This window comes from Lynx rufus, unplaced genomic scaffold (assembly GCF_022079265.1).
Source record: "Lynx rufus isolate CCGP_SWC_20201006 ecotype Redwood Valley unplaced genomic scaffold, mLynRuf1.p SCAF_38, whole genome shotgun sequence".
Taxonomy (NCBI): Eukaryota; Metazoa; Chordata; class Mammalia; order Carnivora; family Felidae; genus Lynx; species Lynx rufus.
In genome coordinates, this window is record NW_025814854.1 from 1,348,790 (window position 1) to 1,367,957 (window position 19,168).

Here is a 19,168-nt window from a genome sequence, read left to right on the forward strand (position 1 = left end):
GAGCTCCATGCCCAATGGAGCCTGAACCCATGGCCCCGAGATCAAGTCGCACACTGTACTTACTGAGCCAGCCAGGCACCTCGAAAGGAGGTCTGTGTGCCAACCACCCTTCTGGCTGTGTGATCTCAGGCGAGTTACTTAACAGCTTCCTCATCTTCAAAGCGGGATAACAACAGTACTTCCCACACAGTGCTCAATAAAAAATTACCTGTGGCTACTGCTGTAATTTAACGATTATAGAATCATGACACTACTATAATAGTAACATTAGTAATTTCACTGTTGCTGTTATTAGATGGGCTCCAAAAAAAAAATCCATTTCATACCTACACTTCCCAGCGTCAGGCATTAGGCAGATACGAGAAACCGACCTTCACCATCTGCTCTGTCTCCTCGAGCTCACGGCCTAGCTATGACACCTAGCCCACGTGGCCTGCCCTGGTCGGTATCTGCCACCGACAGGCAACAAAAAACACCGTGTGGTGAGATGGAGCTCCACTCCCACTGCCCGAACACCTGCTCCCAGACACACAGAGATTGGAGCTCTGATCAAATGGCACCTCCTCAGTCAACTCCGTCCTCCATCTAAAATAGATCCTGCTGCCATCATCCTCTATTTCCCCATGCCTCCAGTCTTCACAGCAGTTACTACTACCTAATGTAACATTCATTCCTTATCTCTCATTCTAGAATAGAAGTTCCCAAGAGGGGGAATGTGTCTGTCCGCTGTGCCTACAAAAATACCCAACACGTAAGAGGTGCTCAGTAAGTATATATGAAGAGATGGGACTGATATACAAGTTAACATGGAACAGAAAATGTGCTTGCAAAATAACATTTTTAAAAATTACTGTTGTTATTTTACCCTGGCAGAGAGGGTTCTCAAGGCACTGTTAAAAGATAAGTGTCCTACAGACTCTAGTCCTACTGTATTTAAAATGCCAGCTTTTGGGGCGCCTGGGTGGCTCAGTCGGTTGAGCGACCGACTTCGGCTCAGGTCATGATCTCACGGTTTGTGAGTTCGAGCCCCGCATCGGGCTCTGTGCTGACAGCTTGGAGCCTGGAACCTGCTTCTGATTCTGTGTCTCCCTCTCTCTCTGACCCTCCCCCACTCATGCTCTGTCTCTCTCTGCCTCAGAAATAAATAAACATAAAAAAAAAATTAAAAAAAAAATAAAATGCCAGCTTTTTCCTATATAGCATAAACTCATTAAAAAAAAAAAGTCTTGTCAAAATACACTGAACACTTATAAACTAACAACTGTCAGAAACAACGTACATTAGTCATAACTAATGTACTTTAAAAAGATACTTCTGGAATAAAGCTCAAAGGGTAAAATGAATTAAACTTGTTCCCCTTCATTCCTTCCAATTCAAGTTTCCTGCATGTAGGTCAGAATAAGCATTAACTATTAAACAGTTCTGTTAAAATTTAATACTATGCTATGTTAAGATTCCCAACTATTTTAAGGAGACATGTGATTGCCAGTAAGCACTGACCAAACTAAGGGGGTATTAACATATTTACTGTTACTAACCAAATCTTAGATTCAGTTTTGAAAACCTTAAAAAATAGGGAATTCAAAAAAGGACATCCCTTCTACTTGCCAAAATAGCTTCGCAAAGTGTGGAGGAAAATAAAAACAAAACGACATGTAGGATTCACAAGTTCACAAGTAAGTAGGTATTTTTTAGTGAATTTAGATTCTCAAGAAGGCTATGAACTTAACCTATATAAAAAGAAAAAGAAAATGTTGCAATTCACCAATTTTCCGAGAAAAATTTTAAAGTCCTGCTGCTGACATAACAGAACAATCTTCAAGAATATTTATAGGAAAAAATAACTCTTCATAACACAACAATGTAAAATTTACAATGCCTGGTATCTAATAAAAAATTATCCAACAAGCAAAGAACAGGAAAATATAACCCATATTGAGAAAATAATCAAAACTCACCCAGAACTGAAAGATAAGTTAAAATTAGCAGACAAGATCATTAAAACAGTTGGTAAAACTATATTCTGTATTTTCAAAATCTTAAGTAGAGAATTGGAAGATATAAAAATACAAATAAGGGCACCTGGGTGGCTCAGCCGGTTGAGCATCCGACTCGATTTCGGCTCAGGTCAAGATCTCACAGTTGTGGGATTGAGTGCCTCGTCAGGTTCTACACTGAGCATGGAGTCTGCTTGGGATACTCTCCCTCTCTCTCTCTCTGTCTCTCTGCTCCTCCCCTGCTCGTGCTCTCTCTCTCTCTCTCTCTCTCTCTCTCTCTCTCTCTCTCTCTCAAATAAACTTAAAAATTTTTTAATAATAGATAAAATAAAAAATTAAAATGATGCAAATAGAACTTTTTAATTTAATGTTACTTATTTTTGAGAGAGAGACAGAGACAGAGCACGAGCAGGGGAGGGGCAGAGAGAGTGGTAGGCACAGAATCTGAAGCAGGCTCCAGGCTCCGGGCTGCCAGCACAGAGTTTAAAGTGGGGCTCGAACTCACAAACTGTGAAATCATAACCTGAGCCGAAGTTGGATGTTTAACCGACTGAGCCACCCAGGGTCCCATGATACAAACAGAACTTCTAAAGATGAAAGCCACAAGGATCTAGGAGTACTGATTCATAGGGGCGCATGTACCCCAATGTTTACAGCAGTGCTATCAACAATAGCCAAATTATGGAAAGAGCCCAAATGTCCATCAAATGATGAATGGATAAAGAAGATGTGGTTTATATATACAATGGACTATTACTTGGCAATGAGAAAGAATGAAATCTTGCAATTTGCAACAATGTGGATGGAACTGGAGGGTATTACACTAAGTGAAATAACTCAGAGAAAGACAGATACCATGTTTTCATTCATATGTAGAATTTGAGAAAGTTAACAGAAGACCATTGGGGAAGGGAACGGAAAAATAAGTTATAAACAGAGAGGGAGGCAAACCATAAAAGACTCTTAAATACAGAGAACAAACTGAGGGCTGATGGGGGGTGGGGAGGGGAGAGGAGAAAATGGGTGATGGACACCGAGGAGGGCACTAGCCGGGATGAACACTGGGTGTTGTATGCAAGCAATGAATCATGGGAATTTAAGAGGAAGAGCTAGGAGCACACTGTATACACCGTATACATACACTGTATGTTAGCTACCTTGACAATAAATTATATTTAAAATATATATGTACAAAAGTAAAAAATAAAAATAAAGATGAGGGGCGCCTGGGTGGCTCAGTCGGTTGAGCGTCCGACTTCAGCTCAGGTCACGATCTCACGGTTTGTGAGTTCGAGCCCCGCATCGGGCTCTGGGCTGATGGCTCAGAGCCTGGAGCGTGCTTCCGATTCTGTGTCTCCCTCTCTCTCTGCCCCTCCCCCATTCATGCTCTGTCTCTCTCTGTCTCAAAAATAAATAAACATTAAAAAAAAAATTAAAAAAATAAAAAATAAAAATAAAGATGAAAGCTACAATGCGTAAGATGAAAAATTACATTGAACGAGACTAACGGTGGATTAAACACTGCAGAACAAAAATTAGTGAATGTGAAGATACAGTAATAAAAACTATCCAAAATGAAACCTACAGAGAAAAGACAATCGAATAAAAGGGCATCAGTGAGCTGTGGGATAACTTTTAATGGTGTAACATGCATGGGATTGGAGCCCTCAAAGCAGACAACGTGGAGAAGGAACAGAAAAAAGTGTGAAAAATAATGGCCAAGATTTTCCCAAACGTGATGAACACTACAAACCCAAAGATCCAAGAAAAAAAGCTCAATATACCCCACAAGCACAAAACCATGTACACAAAGCACATCAAAATACGACTGCTCAAAACCAGTAACAGGGAAAAATTTTTAAAGCAGCCGTAAAAAAGGACATGTCACTTAGGATGACAGCAGATTTCTTGCAGGAAATGTAGCAAGTAAAAACCCAGTGAAGCAATACCTTTTGAAAAAGTAAAAATTAAAAGGGTTGAGCCCAATGGTTTCAAGTTCCAAGTCTTCTGGCTCAAATCTACACACCTCTGTGTAGCAAACTTCTATGGCAATACCACCTTTGAATTGCAAGGATTACATTTTCTTAGATGTAATATACCAAACATCTGCTTTCTTAGCACATACACCCAAAAGGCAGGAGATCAATATTTGTTGGGAGTTCATCTAAGAGAATTTACTGCAACCTGTGGGCCAGGTATAATGCTACCAGTTCACTTACGTTATATCTAATCCCCATAAATATGCCAAATGAAGTAGGAAATAGCTTCTGTTTTACAATTCAGGAAACAAGGGGTTAATTTGGCATAGAAAATTACACAGTGAGGTGTAACCAGGTCTTTCTAATTCCAAATAGCTCTTTCTATTGAAGTACAATTGAAATATATTAAAGGGAAAACGTAAAATACAAAAGTTCATTCTGGAACACAGCTAGAATAATAAAATGGAGAATTCTATTCAAAGAAAGTAAAGCAGATTTCTTCATGAAAACAAGTCTTTTTTCCACTTATTATAACGAACAGGCCCCCAACAACTGCCCTATGCCCAATACGACATGGTATTTCAGAACAGTGTTTCTCATACACAGTTCCTTAATGGATGCAACAAAACACAGGGCACTAGCAGACAAAACAATTTGGTTCAGGAGAGAGGTCTAGTTCGATCCAATGATAAAACTTAGACCCTGGCCAGAAATCAGCAAGTCATGATTCCCCCCCCACCCCCGACCCAGCCAGATGTTTTTATAAGGGCCACAAGTTAAGATTAATATTTAAAGGTTGAAAAAATGATATTAAACATAAATAATAACAGATGATAGACATGCAAATCAATTCAGATTTCAGCATCCATAAAGAAGGTTTTATTGGAACAGTCATGCACATTTATTTGCATATTGCCTGTGGCTGCTTCCTGCAACAACAGCAGAGCTCAATAGTTGCAACAGAGACCCTACAACTCTCAAAGCCTGAAATACCTATTATCTGGCCCTTTACAGAGAATTTGCCAACCACTGCTTTAAGGGAACAAGATGACCCACACCACTGTTAACAATCTGCCATGAACGTTACGCCTCACAACTTAGCTTTTAAAAAATAACTGAAGATCGCTAACGCAACAACTATTTCTTGAGGACCTACTCTGTGCCAGGCATTGTGCTGGACTCAAAGACAGCAGTAGTGAGGCACAGCCCTTGCTCTCACGGGGAAGACCAGGACCAACAGTTATAATCAGCTGCCTACAGTGTCAGGACTGAGTATACAGAAGGAAGGCAGCACAGCCTGGTGGTTAAGAGCATCGTCTGTGGACTCAGGCACCCTTGGTCTGAATCCCAGCTCCACCATCTAACTGTCTGACCTTGGCAATCATCTACACTCCCTTAGTGTTTTCATAGATAATCTCATGAGCACTGAACAGGATTGTTGTAAGGATTAAATGAGCTATTACATAAAAGCACAACGCCTGGCCTATAGCAGGTACTTAAAAAGATGAAAATTCTAGTTTACAAACTCAATTTTAGAAATTCTGTCTTGCTAATTGAAAGCATATCCCTGGTTTTCAACAATCATTTAAACAGAGAGAAGGACAAACCTCAGCAGAAAATCCAGAAGCACTTCACATGACACACACACCCAATGTGGAAGAAACACCACCTGCACAGAATGGTCGTCTTGGGCCCACTCAACACTCACTGAATGGGGGACCACTGTTCTGGGGAATACATCTGAATCACCTGGTCCAAGGTTGGAATTCAGCAGGTCTAGATGGGATTCCTGCATGTGTGTTTAAACCACAGCCATAAAACATGGTAACAAAAAATTTAATCTTAAGAAACTTCCCATTTCTCCTTCACAGAATGGTATTTTCCCTTTACCCACCGTACCCAGCTCTCAAGGGTGAGTTTAAACTCTACCTTCTTTATGTAGCCTTCCCTGAAGCTTTACGACCTTATGTTTTTAGCTATCATTGTCTTAAGAGTGTGACTTAATTTCCCAAAGACTTAAAGAGACTGAATCTTAAATCACTCATTCCACAAATATTTACTGGGCACCTACTGTGTGCCTGGTTACCATGCTCAGAGCACTGTGGGAAGCAAAACCAAGGTGCTGTAAGAGATAAAACTGGAGATATATATGGGAAGAAGCCAAGCCTTGAAAGCCCGGTCCAGGAGCTCTGGATTTACGGACCAGGCAGAATTGATGAAAAGCTCTAAGAAAGGAAGTGTCATGGTCTAGTCTGTGACTCAGAACTCGTTCTAGCAAAAACACAAAGGGGCCAGCTTAAACAGCAAATAAATATGCTCTCTGCCTTCATAAAGTATGCTTGCTATGGGAAAAAAAAACATGAGTAAATAAACAAATCATTAAAATTGAAGGACACAAGAAATGTCTGAGTTAGTAACAGGGGAAACCTACTTGAAAGAGGGAGGCAGGATAGGGAGAGTCTCTTTAAGGGACTTTTATGCAGGGGACTAAAAGAGAAGGAGCTGGCCATGCAGAGTGGTATAAAAGTGTTCACTCTAAGCAAAGAGATCAATGTGCGATTCCCTAAATGGGAAGAGCAGGCCTCCAGGAAAATCACTGTAAATGCAGGATAAATGCGCAAGCAGAAGAATGACAGAAAGTGAGCTTGGAGATCATGTTAAGAAATCTGGATTATGTCGTTAAATATAAATGGGAAGTCACTGGGTTTTTGTTTGTAAGATGACTTATTTTATTCTGAGTACATAATCCAACTACATGAACTAAAACATATATCCAAAGATATATAAACTTATCCCATCAAGAGTAATTCTCCCTCCCATGCCATCCCTCAGCCACAGTTCCCTGTCCCTAAAGGCAACCACTTTTATCAATCTTTGAAAGGCTGCAAGCAAGACAGACCACGATCTAATTTATATTACATGAATAAATCACCCTGGCTGAAATGTGGAAAATGGGTAGGAAGGATGCAGGGAAACCAGCCGGAGGCTGCTGTGCTGGTCCAAGGGAGATGTGACGGCTGCTGGGCCCCAGGTGGTGATAGCAGAGATGGGACAGGACTGGTTCAGAATGCATGATGGAAGCAGAATTGACAAAACTGATGTTAGCAAAAGAGCATTAGTAACTACAGCTATAGGAACTGTTTTTCACCCCCTTAAAATCTATAGGCCTAATATTTTAGACTTTAAAGCTTAAATATCTCAGAGTTCAGGGAACATGTATGTAGATAATAGGTGAGAGAACGATAGGTAAGACCAGAAACACAGATTACTACAATGTAATGTTAACGAATCAATTAATAATGGACTCGTGTGTCAATATGAGTTAGATGATTCTCTCAGAAATGGACTTTGCAAAAAACCAACATAAAACAGTACTGCTGTAATTGAGGAGCTGAAATGGCAGCTATTAAAAAGAAAAAGAAAAATACAAAACTGAAGTCTTTAATATCTGTAGCTGTCAACCACCAAAGAAAGACTAAAGTCTAGTCAACTGAACTTCTGAGTATGAAATCAAACCTATGAGAAGTATTTCCTTCCAATCTGATAACTTAAAATGTACCAGAGAATTCTCATTAACTCATAGTATAAGGGGGAAAAAGCCATTAATGGATAAGATTTTTAAGTTAAGTATTCATTAAAAAGCACTTATGTGGTATATCTGCATAATGGAGTATTATTCAGTCTTCAAAAGGAAAGACATCTTGCCACCTGCCACCAAATGGATGAACCTGAAGGACATTATGCTGAGTGAAGTCAGCCAGTCACAAAAGGACAAATACTGCATGATTCCACTTATACGAGGTATCTAGAGTAGATAAAATCATAGAGACAGAAAGAACAGAAGATGGGCTGAGGGCAAGGGAGAAGGTGGGGATATTGACTTATGGGCACAGAGTTCTAGTTTTACAAGATGAATGAGGTCTGGGATGGACGGTAGTGATGGCTGTACAACAACACGAATGTATATACCAGGAACTGTACATTTACAAATGGTTAAGATGGTAAATTTTATGTTATATGTATTTCACCACAACTAAAAGAGGCCTTTTAAAGCACCATGAGATAATGTGTATATATTACTATCCATCTAATAAAGAGGAGGTATGAATATAACCATAAAATTAAAATGTACAAAGGTTATCTATAGGGAAGAGAGGATAGGTGAAAATGAAGGGACAAAAAGAAGCTTCTTTGCCTATACCTTGTTTCATACGTTTGATTTTGAAAGACTTTTAATATTTTACGTCATTATAAAATAAAATTTTTAAAAAGCAATCCCTAAATATTGAAAGAAAAAAAAAAAAAAACTATGCACCGAGTAGTAACAAAATCAGAGTAACTATTCTAAGCGACTTTTTTTTTTTTTAAGTTTACTTATTTGTTGGGGGGAGGGGAATCGCTTCTCGGCCTTTTGGCTAAGATCAAGTGTAGTATCTGTTCTTATCTGTTGGGGGGAGGGGGAAAGGGCAGAGAGAGAGGAAGAGAGAGGATCCCAAGCAGGCTCCACACGGTCAGCGCAGAGCCCAATGTGGGGCCTGAACCCACGAACCCATGAGATCATGACCTGAGCTGAAACCAAAAGTCAAATGCTCACCCAACTGAGCCCCCCAGGCACCCCTTTAAGTGACTTTAAAACACAGTAATTTGACTTTATATACCTCACAGGGATGCAAAAGAACTCAAATTTTATTAGTCGATAGCAGTTTTAGTATTCTTCTGAGACTCAGATGTGTATGGTGTGGGATGAAACAGTGAGTAGTTCAAATCAAGCTGTTTCTCTTGGAAGAAAAAAAGATACAGGTGTAAGATCAAGAAGGGTAAGTAGGTCTCTGTACAGTAACCTGTGATCTGTGCACTGAAAAGACCTAAAAACAGTGACCCAACCCAATAGCACAGAACTACCCCAGGACACAGACTGTCATTCCTAAACACTGTTTTTCATTAAAAGAAACCAAGGCCCCTTGAAAAAAATGGATGATTCCAGGGCTTGGGAAAGAAATGTACAAGATGAGCCTGGTGGGGTGTGTCACACTAGAATGAAGATCAAAGACTTGAGAGTCCTGTTTAAAGGATTTAGGAGCCAAACTGAATAGATTCCTATTGGACAAAGATTAGACAATCTCAGCATCAATAAAGACAATGTCTACAATGGATTGAACCATATCAAATATCAAGTATCGGTGAGTGACACCGATGACACACCATTGACACCGGTGACAATGACACAAGCATGCACAATTCACTGGCAACTTTTAGAGGATTCCAACTCATTTTGAGAACTAGTAAATAATGGAGAGGAATTAAGCATTTATCCTACTCTTCCCAAAAGAGCTAAAATTCAGGGTAACCAAATTACAGAGGAAACATTTCTCTTTATAGAAGCATTCCAGTTAATAAATGATGAAATTATAGGATTAAAATAACATTTTCCAAAGCCTAATAAAATAATGACTCCAGGCATTGAGCATCGAGGGTTGCTAACAAGACCACTAATCATAATCTGCCTACTAACCTACTTAAGTCTTTTTTGCCAAAAATAAATCCTGAATCTGATCACACCTTTTGATTTACCTACCGGTTTACAATCAATTCTGTGTAGTTAAACTACAATACAGAATAAAATCCAGACTGGATATAACTCCCCAGGACAAACCACTCGCTGAGTTTCATCAAATAAATTACAAAAGAAGACAAAAGATGGAGGGGGAATCTATAAATTAAAACAAGTCACAATGTATAAATAGCATTTGGATCCTCATTAAAACTGTTATTAAAAAACTGTAAGACAAGAAAATTTTAACATTGGCTGGGTATGTGAAGGTGGATGAGAAATTATTCATGTTCTGTGATGGTGGTACTTAGGTTTATCTTTTTTAAAAAGATATGTAAATACACATACTGAAATATTTAAGTTAAAATGACACGAAATCTGGGTCTGGGGGGATACAGATAAAGACTGGCTAGGGGCACCCGGGTGGCTCAGTCAGTTCAGCGTCCAACTCTGGATCTCAGCTCAGGTCATGACCTCATGGTTTGTGAGATGGAGCCCGCCTGGCATTGGGCTCTGCACTGACAGCTCAGAGCCTGCTTGGGATTCTCCCTCCCTCACTCGTGCTCTCTCTAAAAAGACTGGGGTGCCTGGGTGCCTCGGTTGGTTAAGCATCCAACTCTTGATTTCGACTCAGGTCATGATCTCACGGTTCAAGAGATCCTGCATCGGGTTCCATGCTGACAGTATGGAGCCTGCTTGGGATCCTCTGGGATCCCCCCTCTCTCTCTCTCTCTCTCTCTGCCCCTCCCTCCCTCTCTCAAAAAATAATAAACTTAAAAAAAAATAAAAAGACTGGCTATTAACACCTGTTTAAGCTGGATAAGGGTAAGCAGGGAATTACTACACCATTCTCTCTACACATGCATGAGAACAATTAAAGATGTAAAATAAATAAGTCAATTTACACTTTAAGTTTCATATAATAAAAACATCTTTCTTATTAATTGTCAAACCGTTAAAAATTGAGTCAATCAAGGTAAGTTTTAACACTGATCGGATATGTGTTTTTTTAACAATATTTTTTAAAGTATCTTTTAAGGCACTTCGGTATTTACTCTTCTGACAATACACCGACTACTTGAAAGAACTAACTGGGAGCTATTATCTGCAGAAACAGCCTTTATGGTAAAGTCTGCAACACAAAGCTGAACACCAAACATAACCTTATCGGTACCAGATAATGCCAAAGAGTTAAAGGAGAAAACGGCCGGCTGTACAAATTAACTTTCAGAGAGAAAACTATCCCACCTTTTGGAAACTGGGTAGAATTTATATTCAGGGCATGCAGTGAGCCTCTGTGACTGAAATCTAAACATACCGACAAGCAGTAAAGACAAACCATACCAGCTGCCCTGCTGCAAACCACATCAAAACTCTGAAAAGCAGTTCTGACTGCCAAAACCATTCACTTCCTTTAAAAACACCTTTACGGGGGCACCTGGGCGGCTCAGTTAAGCATCAGACTCTCGGTTCCAAGCTCAAGTCATGATCTTACAGTCCACGAGTTCAAGCTCGGCATCCGGCTCCGCGCTGACAGTGCAGAGTCCGCTTGGGATTCTCTCTCTCTCTGCCCCTCCCCTGCTTGCTCTTTCTCTCTCAAAAATAAATAAATAAACTTAAAAAAAAAAAAAAAAAAGCCTTTACTCTTCTAGCTTCCCCCACAGTCAGATTGGAGGAATGTATTAAAATTTTGGATTTTAAGAAATAACTTCTACATTGCTAGCATCGGCCCATTAATTGAAGGCTGAATTTTACAATCTCACCGTCAGATTGGAGGAATGTATTAAAATTTTGGATTTTAAAAAATAACTTCTACATTGCTAGCATCGGCCCATTAATTGAAGGCTGAATTTTACAATCTCACCGTCAGATTGGAGGAATGTATTAAAATTTTGGATTTTAAAAAATAACTTCTACATTGCTAGCATCGGCCCATTAATTGAAGGCTGAATTTTACAATCTCACCCTGATACAATTCACGCTCCTGGCCAGATACGCCCTCCCCGCTCTGGTGCCTGAACTCTTACTCCTCCACACGCACTCGCTTTCACTGGAGGCCTCTATTGTGGTTTTGCAAAGGAGACAGAGTGGACCGAGCCTATTTCTAATCCCCATTAAGATTTCAACGCGTTTTTCACACATATATAAAAAAAAAAATCTTTCCGTAATAACTTACCAGCAATACATGCAGCTATTACACGTGTTTTTATCCTTAGGAATTTAACAGTTGCCTTATGTCATTTAGGCATAAAATTATATGATCACACCACCAGCAGTTTCCGGTTAACCAAAATATTTATTTCAAGGTAGATGTGCAAGAGTTGAACACAAATCACCTACAAAATACCCTGAGCCGTAATTGCAAGGGTACAAACGTTATTGTTAAAGGCAGAAGCCCTCTGCAACCTCCCCAGAACAAACGAAAACCAAGCACAGAGAGGGAGGAAGATGACCGCCAGCCCCTCAGTAACTCCCATCTGCAGGCACGTTGGGCTGGCACACCCCGTCGTCTGTGAAAACACCAGAGCCCACAGGCAGCACCGGATGCTCGCGACCGTGCCCAAGCCCCGAGCCGTCGGCGCTGCAGGCCACAGACGGGGCCGTCGCGAGCACCCGCCGACCCAGCGCCGGGTCCCGCGCCTCCTCTTCCTCGCGGACCCCCGACGCCCACCAACCAGCCCACGGCGAGCTCCCGGGGCGCTCCCACGGAGCAGTCCGAGTGGCCAGGAATGTGCAGAGCGCCGTCCCCTCCGCACCCGGTCACCGCTGACGACCGCACCGCGGGGACCCCTCCCAGCGCGCCCCGGCGCCCGACTGGAGACCCGCCAGCGCCCCGCCCGGCGCAGCCCCCCACACTCCGCGGAGGCCCCCGCGGGCCGCCCGCCTCCACCGGGCCTCCCGCGCCGCAGGCCCCGCGGCCCGGCCTGCAGCTCCCGGGCCCCTCCGCCGCGCTCTGGGCCCCGCCGCCGCCCCTGCGAGCGGGCCTCACCTCAGGGGCGAATCGCAGGCAGCGCACCGGCTCCCAGGTCCGAGTGCGGCCGCCGCTCGTCGGCTCCGGCTCGGGCTGGGGATCGGGCTGGGGCTCGAGCTCCGCCCCCTATCCACCGCGCTCACCCCAGCCCGCAGCTCCAGCCGGCCCGGCCTCTCCGCCCCCTCAGCCCCTGGCGCTGCCCCCGCCGCCGGAGCTGGGTGCGGCCTGCGGCACCGCAGCCCAACAACGCGCTACCCCATAGGTCCATCCCGCGCCGCACCGCCCAGCATATCTTCCTGCGATTGGCTGACCGTGAGGCGGGCCTTGCGGAGGGGGCGGGGCTCGCGCTGGAGGGGGAGGGTAAGGGCGGAGGCCCCGCCTGCGGCCGTCGCGGATCCCAGAGGCCCCACGGGCTGCGGCCCAGCCCGCCCCCTACGCGCAGGGGAGGGTCCCAGCTACCTGCCGGCTGGGCAGGTGCGTGGGCACCTTGGGTCGCGGCCTCACAGGCCTCGTCACGGACGCAGGTGGGCCGGCTCTGCCAGCGGCGCCTGCTCTCCCGGACCCGCTTGTGCACTCGCGCGTTGTCGCGGGCCAGACCCTGGTGAAAGACTCGTGCGGGCCAGGTGCCCCGGGATGCGCAGCAGGCGTCCCAAACCGTCCCGTTCCCGGCCTGGGTGGGCGTCCGCTCCCTGCCCACCTCGCGGACTCCTCCAGCGCACGGACCCTTGGACCCGGCCCCCGTGAGCCTGGCCCTGTGCCTGTTTCTGTCCAGAAGCCCCGCAGAGCAGCGGGCGGGACCAGAGGCCGAGTTTGAGGCTGGCAGCCTGGGTGGAGTCAGGACAAGGGGGTCTGTGGATGGTGATAAGGCACCACACACAGGGTGGCCACCTGGTGCCCAGGGCCTACCCTGCTGATGCTTGATGAACGAGCACCGTTCTCCGCAGAGCCAGTAGAATGAGTCTGGCAAAACCAGGACACCTGCCAGTGACCGGGAGGCTAGCCTAGAGACCAGACCAGCACCTCTTAACCTCTCCCTCCTGTTGTCTCATCTGAATACCCCCAAAAGGCCCAGGAGACAGGGAGGCAGAATTTCTTGTTCCCTTTATACCATAGGAAGCTGAGGCCCAGCACTGGGCAGGGGAAGAACAGCGTGGAACCCAAACCTCCCTCCTCAGCAGGAACCTCTTTGGCTTTGCCCCCAGAAGACTCAGGGATATTGTGTATGGGTAATAGTCAGTGATCTCTGATCTTGGGGCACTTCCAGACAAGACTCCATAATTATGTCATTTTTTTTAATGTTTATATATATATTTTTAAGTGTATTTACTTTTATTTAAGAGGGAGTGAGTGGGGGAGGGGCAGAGAGAGAGTCCCAAGCAGGCTCTGCACTGTCAGCACAGAGCCTGATGCAGGGCTCGAACCCACCAACCGTGAGATCATGACTTAAGCTGAAACCAAGAGCCAGAGGCTTAACTGACTGAGCCACCCAGGTGCCGTGTTTATTCTTGAGAGAGAGACAGACAGAGCATGAGCGGGGAAGGGGCAGAGAGAGAGGGAGACAAAGAATATGAAGCAGGCTCCAGGCTCCGAGCTGTCAGCACAGAGCCTGACACAGGGCTTGAACTCACAAATTGTGACATCGTGACCTGAGCCAAAGTCGGATGCTTAACCGACTGAGCCAACCAGGCACCCCAGTCACTTCTTTTTAAAGAGATTGATTGAGGGGTGCCTGGGTGGCTCAGTCGGTTAAGCCGTCCGACTTCGGCTCAGGTCATAATCTCACGGTTCATGAGTTCCAGCCCCGCATCAGGCTCTGTGCTGACAGCTCAGAGCCTGGAGCCTACTTCAGATTCTGTGTCTCCCTCTCTCTCTGCTCCTCCCTGCTCCTGCTCACTCTCTCTCTCTCTCAAAAACAAATAAACATTTAAAATTTTTTTAAAAAATTGGGGCGCCTGGGTGGCTCAGTCGGTTGAGCGACTGACTTCGGCTTGGGTCATGATCTCATGGTTTGTGGGTTTGAGCCCCGCATCAGCCTCTGTGCTGACAGCTTGGAGTCTGGAGCCTGCTTCGGATTCTGTGTCTCCCTCTGTCTCTCTGCCCCTCCCCTGCTCATGTTCTGTCTCTCTCTGTCTCAGAAATAGATATTAAAAAAATTTTTAATAAAAAAATAGAGATTGATTGATTTTTGAGAGCACGCTCGTGCACATGTACGGGGCAGGGGGAGGCCAGAGAGAGAATCATGCAGGCTCCATTCCCAATGCAGAGCTCTAGGGGAGAATGGGGCGATCTCACTACAGAGAGATCATGACCTGAGCTGAAATCAAGAGTCAGTTAACCACCTGAACCACCCAGGCACCTCTGTATCAGTCACCTGTTTCCACTGCACCCAGGAACAAGGCCTGGCGCATAGAGAGCTTGCTGAAAGAAGGGAGGGAGGGGGGAATAGAAGATGATTGAGAATCAACCATTAATGATTGAGAATCAATCATTAATGACTGAGAATCAATCATTAAGTAGAGACACAGAAGACAAAAAAGACCCAGATCAAGCTTCGAAAGGTGGAAAATATATCAAATATGAAAAATACACTGAATGGGATTAACAGCAGATTATACACAGCAAAGGAAAAAGTGAACTGGAAGACGGGGAGAAAGTAAATGAAACACAGAAATGAGCCTGAAAAGAATGAACCCCACATCAGTGAGCTGTGGGACAATTTCAAGAAGCCTAATAAATGTATGATTGGAGTCCCTGAAAATGTGGGTGGGGGGTGGGAAGAAAACAAGTACTATTTGAAGATACAATGGCTGAAATTTCTTTTCAAATTTGATAAAACAACTACAAACCCGCGGATACCAGCAACTCAGAAAGTAACTTCTGGCTTGCTACTGGGCTCTGGTAGAAATGGAATGTTTCTATGGGACATCAAAAGTGAGGCCAGCATCGCCCATCAGTTGGTCCCATCAGACTAACGAGACATAAAGTCAGGTGATACATCATAATCTAAGTGGCAGATCCAGGATTGGATGGATTCACGTGGATACAGAGGTCCAGATCCTACGTCACCTGCCCCTGTAGCACCAATATCTGTCAGCTCACACCAGTCGTCTCGGGGGGATTCCCTGTGACACAGTGCCGGAGGGGCAAAAAGCATGTGCTTGGTTCATAGGAAAGTTGGCTGGTATGGGCTGAAAATGGCCTACTGCCACACTATATCCCCATTCAGCAACTGCTCTGAAACAGTGGTGAGGGGCACTCATGCCACTAGGCAAAGCTTCAGGCAGTGAACTTGGCTGTTTACTTTGTGTGGCAGGAGATGTTGCCGGGATTCATGGACAGTGGCACATGTCTTATTTGGTTGGTCAGGAGCCTGAGAGGAGCAATCTCAAAATTTTAGGAACACAGAGGTCTGACGACAAGGCATATCAATGGGCCTGTGGGAGTAGGCACAAAGAATGAAGATCTCTGTGCTTCATGTTACTACACTTGATCTTAGCCAAAAGGCCGAGAAGCGATGTGTGCTTCATGTTAATGTGCACCAGTGAGCATCCACCACAGAGGCTGAAAACAACCAAGCAGATAGAATGGACTGGCCAATGGGCGTCAGCCAGACTCTGTCCTCTGCCCCCATATTGCTGGCACAGTGGTCTCCTGAATGAAGCAATCATGGTACCAGGGTGGAGGCTATGCATGAGTCTAACAACATGGACTCCTGTAACCAAGGCTGACCCACCAACTGCCACTGCCACATGTAACCTGTCAGCATCAGAGACCAGGGCTGAGCTCCCTGAAGGAGCCAACCAGCTATTTGTTGGCAAGTTGATTACACTGGATCCTTTCTATTCTAGAAAAAGCAATAATTCATGGATGCGGGTGTGGGTTTGCCTTTTCTGCCTGCAATACTTTCTGCCAACACCACTATCAAGCTCACAAACTGTCTACTTTGCTGACATGGAATCCCACATAACTGCCTAGTTACCAAAGGACCTGCTTTATGGTAAAGGAGGTATGGCAATGGCACATGACCAGGAGCCCACCATTCCTACCAAATATGCACCATCTAGAAGTTGCTGGTATACTACAGTGATGGACTCACCTCATGGAGATTCAGATGAGGCTCCAACTTGGAGAGGACACCTGGGAGGTGGGGTGCTAGCCTCCAGGAAGCAGTGTGCACTTTATATCAATAACGACTTTATGAAGCTCCATCCCTAATGGGCACAATATCCAGTGACCTATTACAGGAATTTGTGCTTCCTGTTCTGCAACACTAAGTGCTGTGAGCTTAGCCATCCTAGATGTCACCAAAGAGGACACTTCTACCAGGGAGCATAGTAATGTTGAAACTATGGCTACCACCTGATCACGTGGGACAATTTGTGCCAGTAGATCAGTGGGCACAGAAGGGAGTAACCATATTGGTAAGGATACCTGACCTGCAGTATTAGGAATGTGTAGAGCCACCTGCCACGTGATGAGGGCAGGCAGGAATGGGTTTAGCACTCGGGCAATCGGAACAGGCATTCAGAGGAGCGGGGCATCTCTTGGTACTCCCCCACCCAGAAACTGTAAACAGGCAAGCCTGGCAACATGTCCTGGTAAGGGCAGGCCCCCAGGAGCTCAGACCCTCAGGCACGAGCCATCTAGGAGAGCCAAAGTGTCAGCCGTGAAGAAATCTAAAATGGGTGGTAGAAAAGGGAGATGGTGAGTATCATTGGTGGCCTGGGAGGGCAACTGCACCAGTGAGGGCTACAGCTCATCTCTCTACCCACCTCTCAGAAGTTCCCCCAGACACTCTGACCCACTAGAACACTGGAGAATCTATGTCTGAATGGACTGACCTTAATGTGAGAAGCAAGTAGATATGAGTAGTTCACCGGGTGGACTCAGTCGTCGCTGTTGGTGCCTACCCAGATTACCTTTCTGGCTTGGTGTCGGAAGCGGGCCCTGCCCGGGTGCTGAGTGTTAGCTGCTAATGACCCCAGAGCCCTGCCTCCAGTGTCGCCCTGCCCAGGACATTATCTCCCTACTTGAAGAGCCTAGAGCCAATAACTGGCTGATCCAGGGGCACCTCAAAGCAGGATCAACAGTGGGACAATCCACACTCCAGAGCTCGCCGTGGGATCACGCTGAAGCTAGACTCCAGCTGGGACTTCCATCCTTTCTTTCTTCCTTTTCCCTATCCTGGTTCCCCCATTCAGCTTATCCTGAGAACATTCCCTCTATAAATCACTCGCGCAGGAGCCCCATTTCAGGTTTTGCTCCTAAAGAATTGAATCTAAGAGAATTGCATATTAAAAATACTGTCTACAACCCAACACCAAAAAAGCAAGCAACCCAATTAAGAAATGGGCAGGGGCACCTGGGTGGCTCAGTCGGTTGAGCATCTGACTTCAGCTCAGGTCATGATCTCACGGTTTGTGGGTTCGAGCCCCGCGTTGGGCTCTGTGCTGACAGCTCAGAGCCTGGAGCCTGCTTCAGATTCTGTGTCTCTCTCTCTCTCTCTGCCCCTCCCCTTCTCATGCTCTGTCTCTCTCTCTCTCTCCAAAATAAATAAACATTAAAAAAAAAAAAGAAATGGGCAAAGGACTTGAACACTTTTCCAAAGACATATAGATGGCCAATAAGCACATTTGCCCAACATCGCTAATCATTGGGAAACTGCAAATCAAAATCACCACGAGATACCACCTAACACCGATTCAGAATTGCTATAATAAAAAAAGAAAAGAGTAAGTGTTTAGAAAGGATGTGGAGAAATTATGCATTGCTGGTGAAAATGTGAAATGGTGCAGCCACTTGGAAAACAGTAAGGTGGTTCCTCAAAAAGGTAAGCAGAGAATTGCCATATAACCCAGCAATTCCACTTTAGGGTACATACTCCAAAGAATGAAAACAGAGACTCTAACAGATATTTGTATGTCCATGTTCATAGCAGCATTATTAACAATAACCAAAAGGTGGGAGCAACTCAAGTGGCCAGTGTAAGATGAATGGATAAACAATGTGGTCCATCCGTACAATGGAATATTATTCAGCCTTAAAAAGGAAGGAAATCCTGGCACCTGTTACAACATAGATGAATATTGAAGACACTACGCTGAGTGGGATAAGCCAGACGCAAAACAACAAATTGTTACACGATTCCACTTACGTGAGGTTCCCAGAGTAGTGAAATCCATCCTTGTAAGCGCCAGGCTAATCTCTGTATCTTTCCCATCAGTCTATGTGCTGCCAAAACAACAGAGGAAGTACTCGCCTTGCAGGGCTCGAATTCTCAACCTGGGTGTTAGCATCACACTCAAACCAAGTGAGCTAACCGGCCAGCTGTGTGTCAGAGTCTCTCAGGGGGAGAAAGCAGATGGTGGGAGCCAGGGGCAGGGGGAGGGAGAATGCTGAGTTGTTTAATGGGGACAGAGTTTCCCTTTCACAGGATGAAAAGAGTTGTCAAGATAGATGGTGGAGATGATTCACAACAATGTGAATGTACTTAATGCCACAGAACTGTACTGTTAAAATGGTAAATCTTGTATGACACATACTTTATCATAATAAAAAAAAAGTTTTTATACTATTAAAATACACCTTCCTGGGGTGCTTGGGTGGCTCAGTTGGTTAAACGTCCGACTTCAGCTCAGATCATGCTCTCACGGTTCGTGAGTTCGAGCCC

At 44.8% G+C, this 19,168-nt stretch overlaps 1 protein-coding gene and 1 pseudogene across 5 annotated transcripts in view; one reads left to right on the plus strand and one right to left on the minus strand.

The window, feature by feature from the left end:
* ADD1 (adducin 1) overlaps positions 1-12,685 on the minus strand; it is an 88,959-nt gene extending 76,274 nt beyond the window's left edge. For 2 of the 5 annotated variants that reach the window (XM_047094208.1, XM_047094209.1), the window contains exon 1: positions 12,517-12,685. The gene's annotated coding sequence lies outside the window, so the exon portion shown is untranslated. The remainder of the gene's footprint in view (positions 1-12,516) is intronic. The other 3 variants (XM_047094211.1, XM_047094210.1, XM_047094212.1) reach the window with 3 other exon arrangements.
* On the plus strand, positions 8,372-8,472 carry LOC124522675 (uncharacterized; annotated as a pseudogene).
* Positions 12,686-19,168: the final 6,483 nt, after the last annotated feature.